The following is a 15,874-nucleotide window of genomic DNA, read 5'->3' as shown; positions in this document are numbered from 1 at the left end:
AATTACTGTACCCATTAGCAGTCATGTCCCCATTTTTCTGCCACCCCCAGTCGTAGGCACCTGATAATCTACTGTTTTATGTCTCAATATATTTATTTATTCTGGACATTTCATGTAATTGAAATTATACAGTATGTAGTACTCTTTTCTGATTGGTTCTGTTCACTTACCGTAATGTTTTTCAAAGTTCATCCATGTTATAGCATATATATTGGTAGTTCATTCTTTTTTTTAATTCTTGATTAATACTTGATTCTCTGGATAAACCATATTTTATTTACCCATTCATCAGTTGATGGACATTTGAGTTGTTTTCACTTATTGGCTATTGTGAATAATCTTGCTGTGAACATTCATGTTCAAGTTTTTATGTGGGTGTAAGGTTTTCATTTCTCTTGCTGTATACCTAGTAGTGCAGTTGCTAGGTCATAAGGTAAATATTTCTAATTTTGAGGAGCTGTCAAACTGTTTTCCAAACTATCTGCACCCTTTTACATCCCTACCAAGAGTATATGGGGGTTTTCAGTTTCTCCACGTCCTGCTGCTGCTGCTGCTGCTGCTAAGTCGCGTCAGTCGTGTCGGACTCTGTGCGACCCCATAGATGGTAGCCCACCAGGCTCCCCCGTCCCTGGGATTCCCCAGGCAAGAACACCGGAGTGGATTGCCATTTCCTTCTCCAATGCATGAAAGTGAAAAGTGAAAGTGAAGTCGCTCAGTCGTGTCCGACTCTTAGCAACCCCGTGGACTGCAGCCTACCAGGCTCCTCCATCCGTGGAATTTTCCAGGCAAGAGTACTGGAGTGGGGTGCCATTGCCTTCTCCACGTCCTAGTCAGCACTTGTTATCTATTTGACTGTATCCACCTTCATAAACGTGAAATGTTGTCTCATGGTGCTTTTGATTTTTGTTTCCCTAATGACTAATAATGTTGGGCAGCTTTCCACATACTTTTTGGCTATTTGTGTATGTTCTTTAGCAAAATGTTTATCCAGATTCCTTGCCTATTTTTTAATTAGGTTACTTAGAGAGTTGTAAAGAGTACTTTATGTAGTCTCAATACAAGTCCCCTATAAGGTATCTGATTGTAAATATTTTGCCCCATTCTGTGGGTTGTCTTTTCACTCTTTTCAGTGATAGCATTTGAAGTGTAAAAGTTTTTGCTGTTGATGGAGTTCAGTTTATGTACTTCGTTTTTGTCATCTTTCCCCCTGCTTTTGGTGTCATATTTAAAAAGGCTTTGCCTTACCACGGTAGATTTACTAGAGTGTTTCGTCCTAAAACTTAATAGTTTGAACACTTACATTTAGGTCTTTGATCAGTCTTGAGCTAGTTTTTATTCACATTGTGAAGAAGTGGTATATAGCTTCATTATTTTGCATATGGACATCCAGTGCTCTAGCACTATGTTGAAAAGACTTTTTCCCCCCCTTTTTTATTTAATTTTGCACCCTTGACAAAAATCAGTTGACAAGAGATGTAAGAGTTGAACTTTTGATTCCGTTTTATTGATCTGTATGTCTCCTTAAACACACTGTTTCGATTATGGTAGATTTATAGTAAGTTTTGAAATCAGTAAGTGTCAGTCTTCCAACTTTGTTATATTTTTTCAAGGTTGTTATAACTATTCCAGGTCTATTACATTTCCACATGAATCTTAAGATCAGCTTGTTAATTTTGCAAAGAAATTTGCTGGAATTTTGATAGAGATTGTGTTCAAACTATAGTCAAATTTGGGGCAGATTGTCACCCTAAGAATATTAAATGTACATGGAATGCCTTTCCATTTATTTAGATCTTCTCTGATTTCTTCAATTAGTATTTTGTAATTTTTATAGAACACATCTTACACTTCCTTTGTTAAATTTATTTCAAAGTATTTTATTTTTTTTTTTTGATGTTGCTGTAAATGGAATTGTTTTCATAATTATGTTTTTGGATTTTTCATTGCAGGTGTATAAGGATACAGTTGATATTTGCATATTGATCCTTCCTGAAACCTTGATGAATTCATTTATTAGTTATAATAATTTTTGGTGGATTCCTCAGAACTTTCTGTATAAAAAGTTGTGTCATCTGCAAATACAGATGGTTTTACTTTTCCTTTCCAATCTGGATGCATTTTTTTTTCTTTCTCTTTCCTGATCGACCTGGCTAGAACTTCAAGTACAGTTTTAGAAGTGGTGAGAGCTGACATTCTTACTCTTATCTTGTTCTTGATCTTAGGGTAAAAGCATTCAGCTTTTACTGTTAAATATGATATTAGCTGTGGAATTTTCATAGATGTCCTTTATCAAGTTGAAGAAGTCCTTTTTTTTTTTTTTGCCACACTGTGCAGTATGTGAAATTTCCCCAGCCAGGGCTCGAGCCATGCCCCTTGCAGCGGAAGCACATAGTCTCAATCACTGGGTCACCAGGGAAGTCAGAGGAAGTTCCCTTTTATTCCTTATTTGTTGAATTTTTTTTTTTTAAATTATGAAAGGACATTGGATTTTGTTAGATTCTTTTCCCATGTATATTGAGATGATTATATGGGTTTTGTCTTCCATTCTATTGCTATGATATGTTACACTAAATGATTTTCAGATGTTAAACCACCCTTGCATTCCTGGAGTAAATCTTGCCTTTTCATGTGTTGGTGGACTTGGTTTGCTGGTATTTTGAGGATTTTTGTGTTGATTTTCAATAAGAAATATTAGTCTGTAGTTTTTTTGGTTTTGTGTTTTCAGTGATACTGGCATGGTTTTGGCATCAGGGTGATCTTGGCATGATGGAATGAATTGGAAAGTGTTTACTCTTCCTATAGTCTTTGGATGTTTGTGAACAATTGATGTTAATTATTCTTTAAATGATTGGTAAAATTCACCAATCTGGTTCACATCTTTTTGTGTGTATGATGGGGAGTTTTTAATTTACTAATTCACTCTTCTTTATTTGTCTTAGATCTATTCAGATTTTTCTATTTCCTCTTGAGTCAGTTTCAGTCATTTGTGTCTTTTTAAGTTTTTGTCTTTTATATCTAACTTACTAAATTTGTTAACATACAGTTATTCATAGTGTCATTTTCTTATTTTCAAACAGAATTAATCAGCCCTGCCATGCCTGTTTCACAGGGTTGGTTTGAGAATCGGGTTAAGCAGTACGTATGGAAGTGCCTTGAAGACCATATGACTGTGAGGTAGTGTATTTGTGTAAATTTTTAGTTCCAGGGCACCACTGTCCACAGTTTATGCAACTTAACATTTCTACTACATTCCCCCTTTGTGAGTTGCATTTCATGGGTAAGATTGTCGACCTTGTTACCAAAGGAATATAAGCTAAGGTTGGGGTGGAGGGGAATTACAGTGGTTAGGGGCCAGTCTACCTGCTTCTTGAGGGGTAGCAGAACATAGCTTGTACACTTTCAGGGTTGGAGGGCATCAGTGCCGCATTAGGAACTCAGCTCCTGCCCAGCCCCGAGAACTGCTGTTTCTTGTCCTCCCTGAGGACAAGTGTTCAGCTTGGTTCAGCCCCAGATGTCCTCCTTTTTCCTGTAACCTGTATCTTAGAGGCACTGCATTCATTCACCTCACCTTCTCCCAGCTTACTGCTCTGTCAGCAATAAAAGTTCTTTTATAATACAACCTAGCGACTTCCTGGAGGTCCAGTAAAGACTGTGCTTTCACTGTGGAGGGTTCGGGTTCAATCCCCAGTCGGGATTGAACTAAGAATCCTATATACTCGGGATTGAACTAAAAATTCTATAAATTGCACAGCCAATAATATAAAAATAAAAAAAATAAAATACAACTTAGTTGGTTTTCAAAAATGAAGAATTACTGTAGTCTGGAAAGTTCTCTTGCTAAATATGGAGGCAGATTCATAGGGGAAATAACCCACTTAGAAAGGGAAGGCAAGTCCAGAGGTGGAGCAGTGGTGATATCTTCTCTGCAGGAACAGGGGAGGTGGCCAGCACGTGAGAAGGTCGTAGGAACTTCCTTAAGCTCAATCCCTGACTGTCCTCTGAAGGGGCTTGGAGCGTGGCTCTTGTCTCCTTGACGGGATTATAAGCCCCACGTACTTATTCTGTGGTTACTTCATGCCAGGCGCAGCATCATAGGTTCACAGGGCCTGTGGTTGGCTGGGTAGATGATTATCTTAGACATTATTTTATGATTTGATTTTAAGGCTTCAGGTCCTGATGCAGCTAAGGGTTTGAGTTAATTAGGGAGTGCTGACACTGAACATCTGGTTTGGATCTTTATGTAGGATTTCTTAGTGCTGTGACTCAAATCAGCTTGGCTCACAGTCAGTAATACAATTGTCAAACTTCTCTGTCATCGCCAGACCCTCCACGTTTGTATTATTTCTGTGTATATCCCCTTTGGTCCCGAATCACAGAGACCCACCCTGCAGGCTAGAGTTCAGAAATCCAGGCCCCAGGGCCTTGGTAACCAGGGGTCCTGTTCTCGCAGCTGTCAGATTGAGCTTTGCCAGTTATGAGACACGTTGCAACCCGGAGGGTTGTGTGAAGCTGTGGGATCACCTCCCCTGCAGTGAGGGAGGAATAGTCCCACCTTTTTGTTTTCGTTGTGGCTGTTCCACGTGGCATCTTAGTTCCCCGACCGGGGATTGAACCCAGGCCCAGGGCAGTGAAAGCACCAGAGTCCTAACCACTGGATTACCAAGGAAGCCCCCAGTCCTACCTGTTTGAATGTCTAGCCCCGCTTGGTCACGTGGTTCCGTCCCTGACTTGTGAACACTTAGAAGCATGACATGGATGGTTTGTTCTAGACACGGACAGCCCCCTGCTTCCATCCTGACTCAGGTGCCCACCCACTTCATAGATGTAGCCCTGTAGAGCGATATACTTGACGGTGTCCTATTGTAGTGTTGAGCCTCCACCTCAAAACCTCTCTTCTTGGGCTTGTGGCCCTATTAGGGTTTTCTAAGAGTCATCCCAGGAGTGAAGAGAAATTGAGTGATTGAAGACAGCTGTAGAATTAATTCGCAGGCTGCGTAGCATGGTTGAGCCGTGACCCGCCTGTACCCTCGACCCAGCTGCACGCCTCTTCTCTCTCCTGCTCCCTCGCTCTTGGTTCTAACCTTTCTGAGCTGTGGTCCCCTCACCTGTAAGATGGGGTTAAGGAGCACCTCTTTAGGGTTGTTGTGAATGTGAAATTAAGTGCTGGAACTCGCAGCACAGTTAAAATAGTAGTGTTAACTATGAAGACTTTTGTCAGGAGGGAGATCCTTCAAAAACAGCCCTTGACAATAATACATCCCACCCTTCTGTCTTGGGAAGAGAAGGCGGAGTGGGACTTGGAACAAGAGTTCTGTGTTGAGATGAAGACAGGAGAAAGGGTAGAAGGGGATTAGGTTTGAGAAAGAAGAGATTTTTGTGCTTAAGAAGGATTCTGGGCCTCGAAATGGGAGGATTGGCTTAATATTAGTCATTTGTTTATATATCTGAAACACTGGGGGATAATTTAGTGCTTATCTAAGGTTTGTTGCCTGAAAATAGTTACACAATAAACAGTTTGTGGATAAGTCATTCTGAAAGTGAAGCCAAGGTTCCGGTCCCAGTGTTGTCTAGAAACCGGTTTCTTTAATAAGATATAGCCAGCATCTTTCCATGTCATTAACTACTTCAAACACAATTTTTAATGTTGCACCACAATATGTTGTTTTGTTTTAATCATTGACCTGGAATCAGACAGCTAGTAGCGATAAAGGTAAACGGGGCCGTGGGGAGACTTTTCCTCTCTTCTTTTTCCTGTGGGATGCAGGGGTGGTTATCACTGCTGGACGTTTTACAGCGTCTGCCTGGTTTCCCTTGTGAAGTTCCTCAGCCTTGGGTAATTGTGAATCAAGCTGCTTTTTCCATCACATGGAGACAGAACCTTCATCTTGCTACTAGATAAGACTATATTTCTCTACTGCCCGTGGTCAACCTGTCGGTTATTAGTATATGTAAATATGTGAATAAATGTAAGTAGCACTTGTAGTTGAGAGGGGTTTTCTTTTTGACAGCAAATATGTGGTGTCTTTTCAAACACCAATTCCCTGAGGGGTGGACCCACTGACTGGGTGTCCTTCAGTCCAGTCCTGGTCTGGCACTAATGCCGAGTTGGCATCGACGCCGGAGATTTCAGCGCTCAGTCCCCCAAGGCTGCCCTCACCTGAGTTGTCAGGTGCATCCCAGGTCCCCAGGCTGCCCACACTTCCTTCTGCTTGGCTGCAGCTCGGAGGGGGCTCCCACAACCCCCTCTCAGCTCCTAGAATTCTCTACAGGGACTCAAAAAAAAAAAAAATTCAGGAAGATACGCTTACTGGTTTACTGTAAAGGGTGCGATTGTAAACAGGCGAGTGGCAGAGATGCAGGGGCCAGGTGGGGGGCAGGCACCTCGCCAGCACCTCTGTGGGTTCACCAGCCTGGGGGCCCTGTGACTCTCACTGTCTAAGGCTTCTTATAACCTGATCAGTCGTCACCTCTCGAAAGTTCCCACCTTCTCATCACAAGTTTGGTCTTTCCGGTGACGGGCCCCATCTGGACACCCTCTGGGGCCTCCATCCTGAGACACCTCATTAAACTCAGGTGTGATCAAAAGGGGCTTGTTATCAGTCGCATGACACTCCAGTCACCCAGGAAAGTTCCGAGGGTTTTAGGAGCTCTGTGCCAGGAACGTTGGACAAAGGCCATTCTTATTATACTACATCTTCTAGTATGAAGATACGTATAGAAAAATGTTCATCACAGTAGTGATTAGAACGACAAAGGAATTTGGAGACCCTCAAAAATTGCCTGACATGGGACTTCCCTGGTGGTCCAGTGGTTAAGACTCTGCTCCCAATTCAGGGGGCCTAGGTTCAATCCCTGGTCAGGGAACTAGATCCCACATCTAAGAGGTCACATGCCTCAACTGAGACCCAGCAGAGCCAAATAAATAATAAGTAAATGAATGAATGTTAAAAAAAAAAGCAAAATTACCTGCCATGTAGTGTGACTTCAGTGTTGCTGTCATTAGTTGAACAAATGAGTGTGTATTTTAGGATGGAGGGTGGGGAAGGGGCGGGGAGAAGCGCCGGGTGCTGCTGAGTGTGGAGGGAGGAACAGGAGAGAGGAAGCAGGGCAGGCGCCCTCTCTCGCGCTGAGAGCCTTTGCAGACAGCTGCGCTGGGTGCATCTGTTTGCGCCTCGGGCCTGCCTTCCATCTGTCCGGCCGTCGGGCACTCCCGCCCCGCGTACTCCGCCGTCGCACAGCTGGCTCACCTCCGGCTCCGTCCCGCAGCCTGTGCTGTTCCGTTTCTGCCTGAAACCGCCTGCCGTTTGCTTGCCAATTTTACACTTGCTGATATAGCCAGACTGTGATTATCCTTCCCGCTTCAGTTCTTGGAGAAATGTTTTGTCTGATTGCATCGTGCACCAGCACTGTGTTTAAATTGCTTCTCGTCCTTCTGTGACAGGCTGTGTCTGGAGGTCGTTTTCTGAAACCAGGTTTAGAAAGCCGTCAAGCGCATCCAGGCACCGGCGGGGGTGAGATCATAGGGATCCTGGCTTCTGTTCCTCAGCGTTGTGCTGGGGGTGGGAGGCAGACGGTGCTTGGAAAGGGAGGGAACTTGTCTTGAACTCTCCGGAAATATGTATTATTGTATGTAGCTGTGGAAAATTATCTTAAGTCCTATTAATTGTAGACACAAAGTAGAAAATAACAGATAAATAAGAGAGAAAAAAAAAATAAGCCATTGTCCCAATTTAAGGGATGAACTATTTAAAAACACATCCTTCGAAAGTTTTTTCTAGATATTATTTTTTTAATCTTATGAAAAGTGTAGGCATGTAATAATAGAAGAGTATAATGCATCTCCATGTACTTATCACCCCATTACAACAGTCAACATTTTACCATGCTTGCTTCTTTTTTTTGAAGGATTTATAAGATGAGACATTTTCTCTAAATATTTAAGTGTGTATCTCTAAACATAAAGATGTTTTTCCTGTTAACCATAAGACTGTTATCATATCAGTAAAGTTAACGTAATTAATATCATCTAACCCAGGCCATGTTCAATCAGGCTTCCCCAGTTCTCCTTAGAATGTCTTTAACATTGGATCCAAACTAAGTCACATATTGCATTTGGTAGAATTAATGTCTTTTTGGGCTGTGTTAGTATATTGACTTGTTTCCTCCATTCCCACACCATCTCTGTGTGTTCCCCTTAACTTCCCTTGTGATTACATGAGTCTTATTTGTAAAATCCCCTGTCCCGGAGCAAACCCACTAGTCCGTGCCTGACTCGCCCCTCCTCTTCTCCACCGTGTTGCCTTGCTCTGACCAGTCCTGCTGGAGGCAGTCTATCTCCTTATGTCCAGCCATGACCCCAGTGTCCCCTGCTCGTCTGGTGTGCACGCCTGTCTTCCTGGGGCCTCAGACACGGGGCTGCTGCGGGGCCAGTGCAGGCCCTGGGTCCCTGCAGGCTGGCAGCGTGGCGGCCCCTGAGGGCAGGCTCCTTGCTGCTGCTGCTGCTGCTAAGTCTCTTCAGTTGTGTCTGACTCTGTGTGACCCCAGAGACGGCAGGCCACCAGGCTCCCCCATCCCTGGGATTCTCCAGGCAAGAACACTGGAGTGGGTTGCCATTTCCTTCTCCAATGCATGAAAGTGAATAGTGAAAGTGAAGTCGCTCGGTCGTGTCCAATTCCCAGCGACCCCATGGACTGCAGCCTACCAGGCTCCTCCGTCCATGGGATTTTCCAGGCAAGAACACTGGAGTGGGCTGCCATTGCCTTCTCCGAGGGCAGGCTCCTTGGGTACTGGCAGATAGTGGAGATGAGGGGCTCCTTTAAGCAGAGCGTGGGGAAGGGCTCTGCGGACTTAGGCCAGGTTTTGGCTGCCTCCTGCCCTTACTCTGCCCTCCAATTCCAAACCACTCTCCAGAGAAGAAAAGTATTCACCCAGGTCTGTTCCTCGGAGGCCTGACTTCCCATGGGGTGGTCTGTCCCAGCGCCCCTTCCTTGCACACCAGTGCCCTGCCGGGACTACCCCCACCAGCTCTCACCACACGTTCGGTGCCCCTTCGGGCCTGGCCACCCACCCGTCATTCCCATCTTAATGTCAACATATGCAGAGCCAGTGACTCAGTCCTATTTAAACAGACTATTGAAATCTGTGTTTTGGTGAGTGTTCCCTCTCAGACGTTCATTCCACACTTAAAACTGCTTAAAACGGCACTCGCAGCATTCCCTTGGAATGTTCTGGGAGGTGGTGAGCTTTGTTCTTTGATGTTAGGATATTTTCCCCAGTAGCTAAAGGTCCTTTAAACCTTGGTGTGGTGATGGCAGGGTGGATGGGGGGTGGGGAGGCAGTTGAAGTTGTAACTCTCAAGTAAAGAGAGGAGCCCTTCGAGGTGCTCTAAACATGCTGCTGAAATACAAGCTTCTGCTCCATGGCTTCTGAGGCTAGGCTTTGGAGAAGGCTATGGATTTTCTTCCCTGGAGAAGGCTCTGATGTAATTTTTCACTGAGTTTCTGGGGCTTCATGGACCCTCAACATTTATCTGAGACTCTTTCTTCCTAAATTATTGCACAGACATTCATTTTCATGTATTGGTTCAGAGATTTTGTTTTAGCCTCAGAGTCAGACCTTGCATCCTAGACTTGGATGTGAGATGCTGGTTAAATTTTGAGGTTAGAAGGAGGCCGGAGTGTGTGTTGACACAGGAGGCCTGTTCAAATTTTGGTGGACTTATCACTTTACATGTCCAGTATTTGTTTTGATTTTTGGCCCTGCTGCAAAGCATGCCGGATCTTAGTTCCCTAACCAGGGATGGAACCCGGGCCCCCTGCAGTGGAAGTGCAGAGTCTTAACCAGTAGACCACCAGGGGAGTCCCACATGTCCAATACTTAAAAACCCATAAAAGAGAGGACTTCCCTGGTGGTCCAGTGATTAAGATGTCACCTTCCAGTGCTGGGGGTGCAGGTTCCATTCCTGGTCAGGGAACTAAGATCTGACATGCCTCAGGACCAAAAATACTAAAACAGAAGCAGTCCTATAATCAATTCAATACCTTAAAAGTGGTCCACACACAAAAAAGAAAAAGCCATAAACGAGACCTCTTTTAGCTGAAGCAGAAGTTCAGTTCAGTTCAGTCGCTCAGTCGTGAAGCAGTAGTAGTGATGGGCAAATCTAAAAGGAGCTTGCTGACAGCGTTTCACCTGAAAGTTAAAATCTGAGGTGGAAGAGTCAAGCATATTTGAGAAAAATGCCAAATCTGCAGTGTTAACATACAATGTTTTCTGAGTGGTTGCGGTTCACTTCCTATTAAATGAGGTTATCCATGTGGAAGCAGCCAGCTGAGCAGGTTCTCAGTATATGCTAGCTGAATACATTTCTGAGTTTCAAAAATATTTTCTGTGCATGGCATTTCCCCCTCTGTTGAGGTTTTCAAGGTTTTTCATACACTTGTATTTGAACCCAGTATATTTTCAACATGCTGCAACTGCTGCTTAGTCGCTTCAGTCGTGTCCGACTCTTTGCAGTCCTATGGATTGCAGCCTGCAAAGCCGGGATTTTCCAGGCAAAAATACTGGATGGGTTGCCATGCCCCTCTTCTAGGGGATCTTCCCAACCCAGGGATCGAACCTGTGTCTGCTGCATTGCAGGCAGATCTTTACCACTGAGCCACAAGGGAAGCCCATATTTTCATCGTACCAGAGTGCAAAGCAGAAAGTCAAGCTGTTACCTCAGCCTTTTGAATCTTGGCATTCTGTGCCTTTTCTTTTAAAAGTATTATAAAGGCGGGGGGTGGGGGTGGGGGTGGGAGGGAAGATCCCTTTTTACAAGAGACTAGCCTACATCCTGAATAAGCATAAAAGGCATCTGTGTTAGAGCACCCATTAAATCAGCATCACACATTTTAGATCTTGGGGAGGGTGCTTGTTGAAAGGAAGAGTTTGATTAACAGAACAGACGTGGCAGAAGTGGAAATGTCGGTCTATTTTTGGATTTCCTCAGTGTTTGCTTTGAAATCATCCACCGATCTCATCTCTGTCTGTTCACCATGCCGCCAGGCAGTGCCGTGCTTGTCAGAGTCATCCAAACGCATGAGACTCATTCCAGGAGAGAGCTTTTCAGCGCCCCTGGGAGGAAGGTTCTGAGGAGAGAAGGATTTGTGTAAAAATGGAAGGATGAATAGAGGTTAGTTATATAACGGGCTCTGAGATGAAAGCCAGGACCGAAGACCGAGGTTAGAACTCATGCTAACCAGTGGGAGACCTACCCGGAGCCTGAGGACACCTTGGCTGTTTTACTTCTTCCAGTTACTAGTGGTGCGGTGCTTGCCCTTTAGGTCCTGTTTTAGGGCAGCCTCAGGTAGGCAGGGTCAGCTGGCACTGGGACGCTTGCTGACGGAGAACGTAAAGGCAAATAAAACCTTACTCAGATGTATCACTTCAAGTTAGGTGAGAAGCTTGGATTTTGCTTTTACATTTTCACAGACTCCCCACACTGGCTTAAATCAGTGAGCTGCCCTCCCCCTCCCCCCTACCCCCTGCCCCGCGGTGCTCTGTCCTGGTGACTGACGATGCTGGACCAGGCTGGGGCCTGCAGGGAGTACACTTTGGATGGGCAGGTTTGCCCACTTGGCACCTGCCTAGAGTTGGACAAGAAATGCTGGGGTGGCAGTCTTCTGCTCAGACTGGGGGGCTGAATTCAGGTGAGGGGTGTTGTCTGCCTTCCCCTCCCCCTTGCCAGGTGGCATGCTCTAGGATGCAGCAGCCCTCCAGGTGTCCCCAGGTTGCAGAGGCTTATCCATCCTCATCCCTCATCCGTCATGGCCGGTAGACATGGGGAAGGGTGGGGTCTGGAGGAGTGGAGGCAAGTGGAGGGGGTGGGAAGTGGGAAGGCCCCTGCCTTTGCTAATAGGGGAGACTAGGGCAGAAGTACAAAGCTAGGAGAGACTCAGAAGGTGACTCCAGAGGTCTTCCCTCCATCTTTGGGAGGTGTGGGATTGATGGTGAAGAAATCAGGAAATGAAGACCAAATGTTGCCAGAAGGGACAGGGCCGCTGGGCTAGAGACACTGTCCTCTCCTGTCTCAGCCTCACCCTTCCCCTCAACTGATCTCCAGCCTGTGGGGGAAGAACACAGAGGACAGGACTCCCATGAGAGAGACCAACCGTAAATGTTTAGAATGTCTCAATGGCAAGGAGAGATTGGGAGAGAAGTTACATAACAAAAGAGTTTTTCTTTGATTGTCCTCAGGTCCCAATGTCGTATGGAAAAGTGGAGCTTCTGTGTTCCTATCTGCCGGGTTAAATCATTGTCCAGATTTTCTCAGACTTGGTCCCATCGTCCCCTCATCCTCTTTTTCTTCTGTTCTATTACTTCAGTTATTTTTAAAACAAATTCCAGATAGCATGTCACAGATGTTTCAGTAAGCATCTTAAAGATGTGTGGACGTGTTCCTATGTAGCTGACATCGTATTGTTATTAATAAAGATACAGATATCATTATTAATAGCATTGCTTTTAATTTACAAAAGATACACTTCAAGTTTTTATTTAATCTTTTTTGGGTTTATCTTCTTTTGAGAGAAAAAGATAATCAGCTTCTATCTAAAAATTTAGAATAAAATATGCTAAGGCTCAAAGATGAAAGTGTGTAGAAGGGAGATACCTTTCAGTTGTGTAGCATCCAGTGTGACTTTGAAGGTAATGACATGAACGTCATCACTTGAGTTATGTCCTGTATTCGTTGCAGCTTAGATCTCTCTATGCTCACTTACTCACTTCCTACTCAGCTTCTCTGCTTCAGGGTCCCAGACAGCTCTCAGTGTCCAGGGGCCGACCTCGAGCCCCTGTCCAACAGCCCCAAGCTCCTTGGCTGGTACCCCCGAGTCTCACTGAGTAGTAGCAGCATCCCGTTTCACGAGCTGAAAACGTACATGCCGTCTTTGATGCCTCCTCCTCCTTCAGCTCTACATCCAGCGCCTTACAACCTTCTCCGTCTCACCTCATTTTCTCAGTTGCTCTGCACGTCTCTTCCCTTCCATTAGCACCGCCCTAATCAAAGCCCCAGAATAACACACTAGTGGTTCTGTTTGTTCCTTTTCTGACCTCCTTCCAACCCTTCCCTGCATTTCAGCTAGAGCTGTTGAGAACATAAATCTGATTTATAAGTAAATCTGCTTAAACACTCTCTGTGGCTCATGTAAAATAAGTAGTCACTTTCTGTACTTTGAGATAATAAAGGTTTTATTTTTTTCAACAGACTGATGCTAGGGTATGAGCAGGCATGCCCAAACCCAGCCTGGCTTCTAACCAAGACTGTCACATGTAGATTTTTGCAGCCCCGGGTTTTTGATGGCATGTTTTCACTGTTACTTGTCTACCTACCTCCCATCAGCACAGAGAAACAATAACACCCTCATCACAGCTCAAATATGTAGAAAAAGAATAGAGAATCTATATGCTCGCAAGATAAATTGTCAGTACACTTTAAAATGTTTTTGTTAAAATTCTGTGTGTAAGGCAGTTGAGTTTTAAAATTTTTTATTTTGCAAGATTTCAAGCATATACGATAGAGGAAACAGTACAATGAAAACTCCAATTTACCCAGCCCTGGATTCAACAGTTACCAAGATTTTGCCACATTGGCTTTGTCTTTTAAAAGAAAATCCTTTTGAAGTATGTTCAATCCTAGATACCACGCATTGAGAGCTTTATTAAAAATTCCAGCACTGGGGACTTCCCTGGTGGTCCAGTGGCGAAGACTCTGCACTCCCAGTGCAGGGGTCCCAGGTTCAATCCCTGGTCAAGGAACTAGATCCCACTTGCTGCAACTAAGAGTTTGCATGTCACAACTAAGACCCGATTTAGCCAATAAAAGTAAATTTTTTTTTTAAAATTCCAGCATTCAGTTCAGTTCAGTTCAGTTCAGTCGCTCAGTCATGTCTGCCTCTTTGCGACCCCGTGAACTGCAGCACGCCAGGCCTCCCTGTCCATCACCAACTCCTGGAGTTCACTCAGACTCACATCCATCGAGTCAGTGATGCCATCCAGCCATCTCATCCTCTGTCGTCCCCTTCTCCTCCTGCCCCCAATCCCTCCCAGCATCAGAGTCTTTTCCAATGAGTCAACTCTTCACATGAGGTGGCCAAAGTACTGGAGTTTCAGCTTTAGCATAAGTCCTTCCAATGAACACCCAGGACTGATCTCCTTTAGGATGGACTGGTTGAATCTCCTTGCAGTCCAGGGGACTCTCAAGAGTCTTCTCCAACACCACAGTTCAAAAGCATCAATTCTTTGGTGCTCAGCCTTCTTCACAGTCCAACTCTCACATCCATACATGACCACAGGAAAAACCATAGCCTTGACCAGCATTAATAACAGTTAAATATATCTTTAAGAACAAGACATATTGAACATTAGTAGAATATCTGAAGTATCTGTGCAGAAAAGTTTGTAAATGTACTGCCCAGTTGCAGCCATAAAGGAATCATGTAAAAAGATGTGTGAGTGCTTTCAAAACCTCTCCCAGTGATACTCAGCTCTTTGATCCTGGATTATGATTAGGAAGTATGACTAGATGGTCATTTCTGAGTTTTTGTTAAATCATGAGATACTATGATAATAACCAGTTTACTCAGTTTTTGCTGCTATTCTATTGTCACTTCAGATACCTAAGTCAGGAAAGCACTATCTTAATTTGTGCTTTTAAGAAATACCCTCATTTACACAACTTGTTGGTAGCAGTGTTTCTCCTTCAGTTCAGTTCAGTTGCTCAGCCATGTCCTATTCTTTGTGACCCCATGAATTGCAGCACGCCAGGTTTCCCTGTCCATCACCAACTCCCGGAGTTTACCCAAACTCATGTCCATCTAGTTGGTGATGCCATCCAGCCATCTCAACCTCTGTTGTCCCCTTCTCCTCCTGCCCCCAATCCCTCCCAGCATCAGGGTCTTTTCCAGTGAGTCAACTCTTCACATGATGTGGCCAAAGTATTGGAGTTTCAGCTTCAGCATCATTCCTTCCAAAGAAATCCCAGGGCTGATCTCCTTTAGGATGGACTGACCCCAATTAAAAAGGATCTTTCATTTTCACAAATGATTTGAGAGAATTCCTGGCCAGCTGAGAGACAAAGCTTCTAAAGAAGTAAAACTTATTGGTTTTATGATTTGTGTCTTAGTAAAATAAGGAGTGTTTGTTCCTGAAACCACTTTGCTATCTCTGCTTTTTCTAATTAGCTTTTTTATTTGCTTCTTTTGGTTTTTACATGTACAGAGAAGTTATTCTGAGCAGACCATGATGAGTGTTTCATTTAATTTTAAAACAGTCCAGTTATTTAAATTCTATCCTGGGGAAGAAGGAATTCTTATTTTTAACTTCCAGAGATTAAAATCCATTTGCTGCATAAAATCCAGACCCTGAACCTCTCAGGCAGTGCCTGGGAACCATGTCTGTGCCAGATGAGATCCCTGTTTGTGAGCTGTCAGGGTCCAAAGCTTCTTCCAAGCCAGTTGTTTAAACCTGTGGAATTTCAGCATCATTTTAATATGCTTTGCAGAGGGCCCATGATCTACTTCACCTTTTCTTAAATAGCTCTGTTTGGTATAATTGTTATTTGTATAACTTTTTTTTTTTTCTTTGGCCGAAGTGCATAGCATGGGGTATCTTTAGTTCCAGGGACTGAACCATGTGCCCTGCTGTGGAAGTGTATAGTCTTAGCCACCAAACGCCAAGGAAGTCCTAGTAAATTATTATCATCATGACTTGGGTAATACACAGGCACCCTTTAGAGCGTAGCACCAGTCTCCCCTTTGAGGCCTCACCACCATCCATACAGAACCTTAGGGATGCTTGTAAAAGCAAAATGGGGAGAGCCTGCCATCTGTCTGTGTGG

The 15,874-nt window shown here is 44.2% G+C and overlaps 1 protein-coding gene and 1 non-coding gene across 16 annotated transcripts in view; both read left to right on the top strand.

The window, feature by feature from the left end:
- Positions 1 to 15,874, top strand: part of TACC1 (transforming acidic coiled-coil containing protein 1) — a 130,654-nt gene that overhangs the window by 78,365 nt on the left and 36,415 nt on the right. The window lies entirely within an intron of this gene.
- On the top strand, positions 13,722 to 13,794 carry TRNAG-CCC (transfer RNA glycine (anticodon CCC)). The gene has a single exon. It is a non-coding gene; the product is annotated as a tRNA-Gly (tRNA).

This window comes from Bos mutus, chromosome 27 (assembly GCF_027580195.1).
Source record: "Bos mutus isolate GX-2022 chromosome 27, NWIPB_WYAK_1.1, whole genome shotgun sequence".
Taxonomy (NCBI): Eukaryota; Metazoa; Chordata; class Mammalia; order Artiodactyla; family Bovidae; genus Bos; species Bos mutus.
This window is presented reverse-complemented; position numbering and strand designations above follow the sequence as displayed.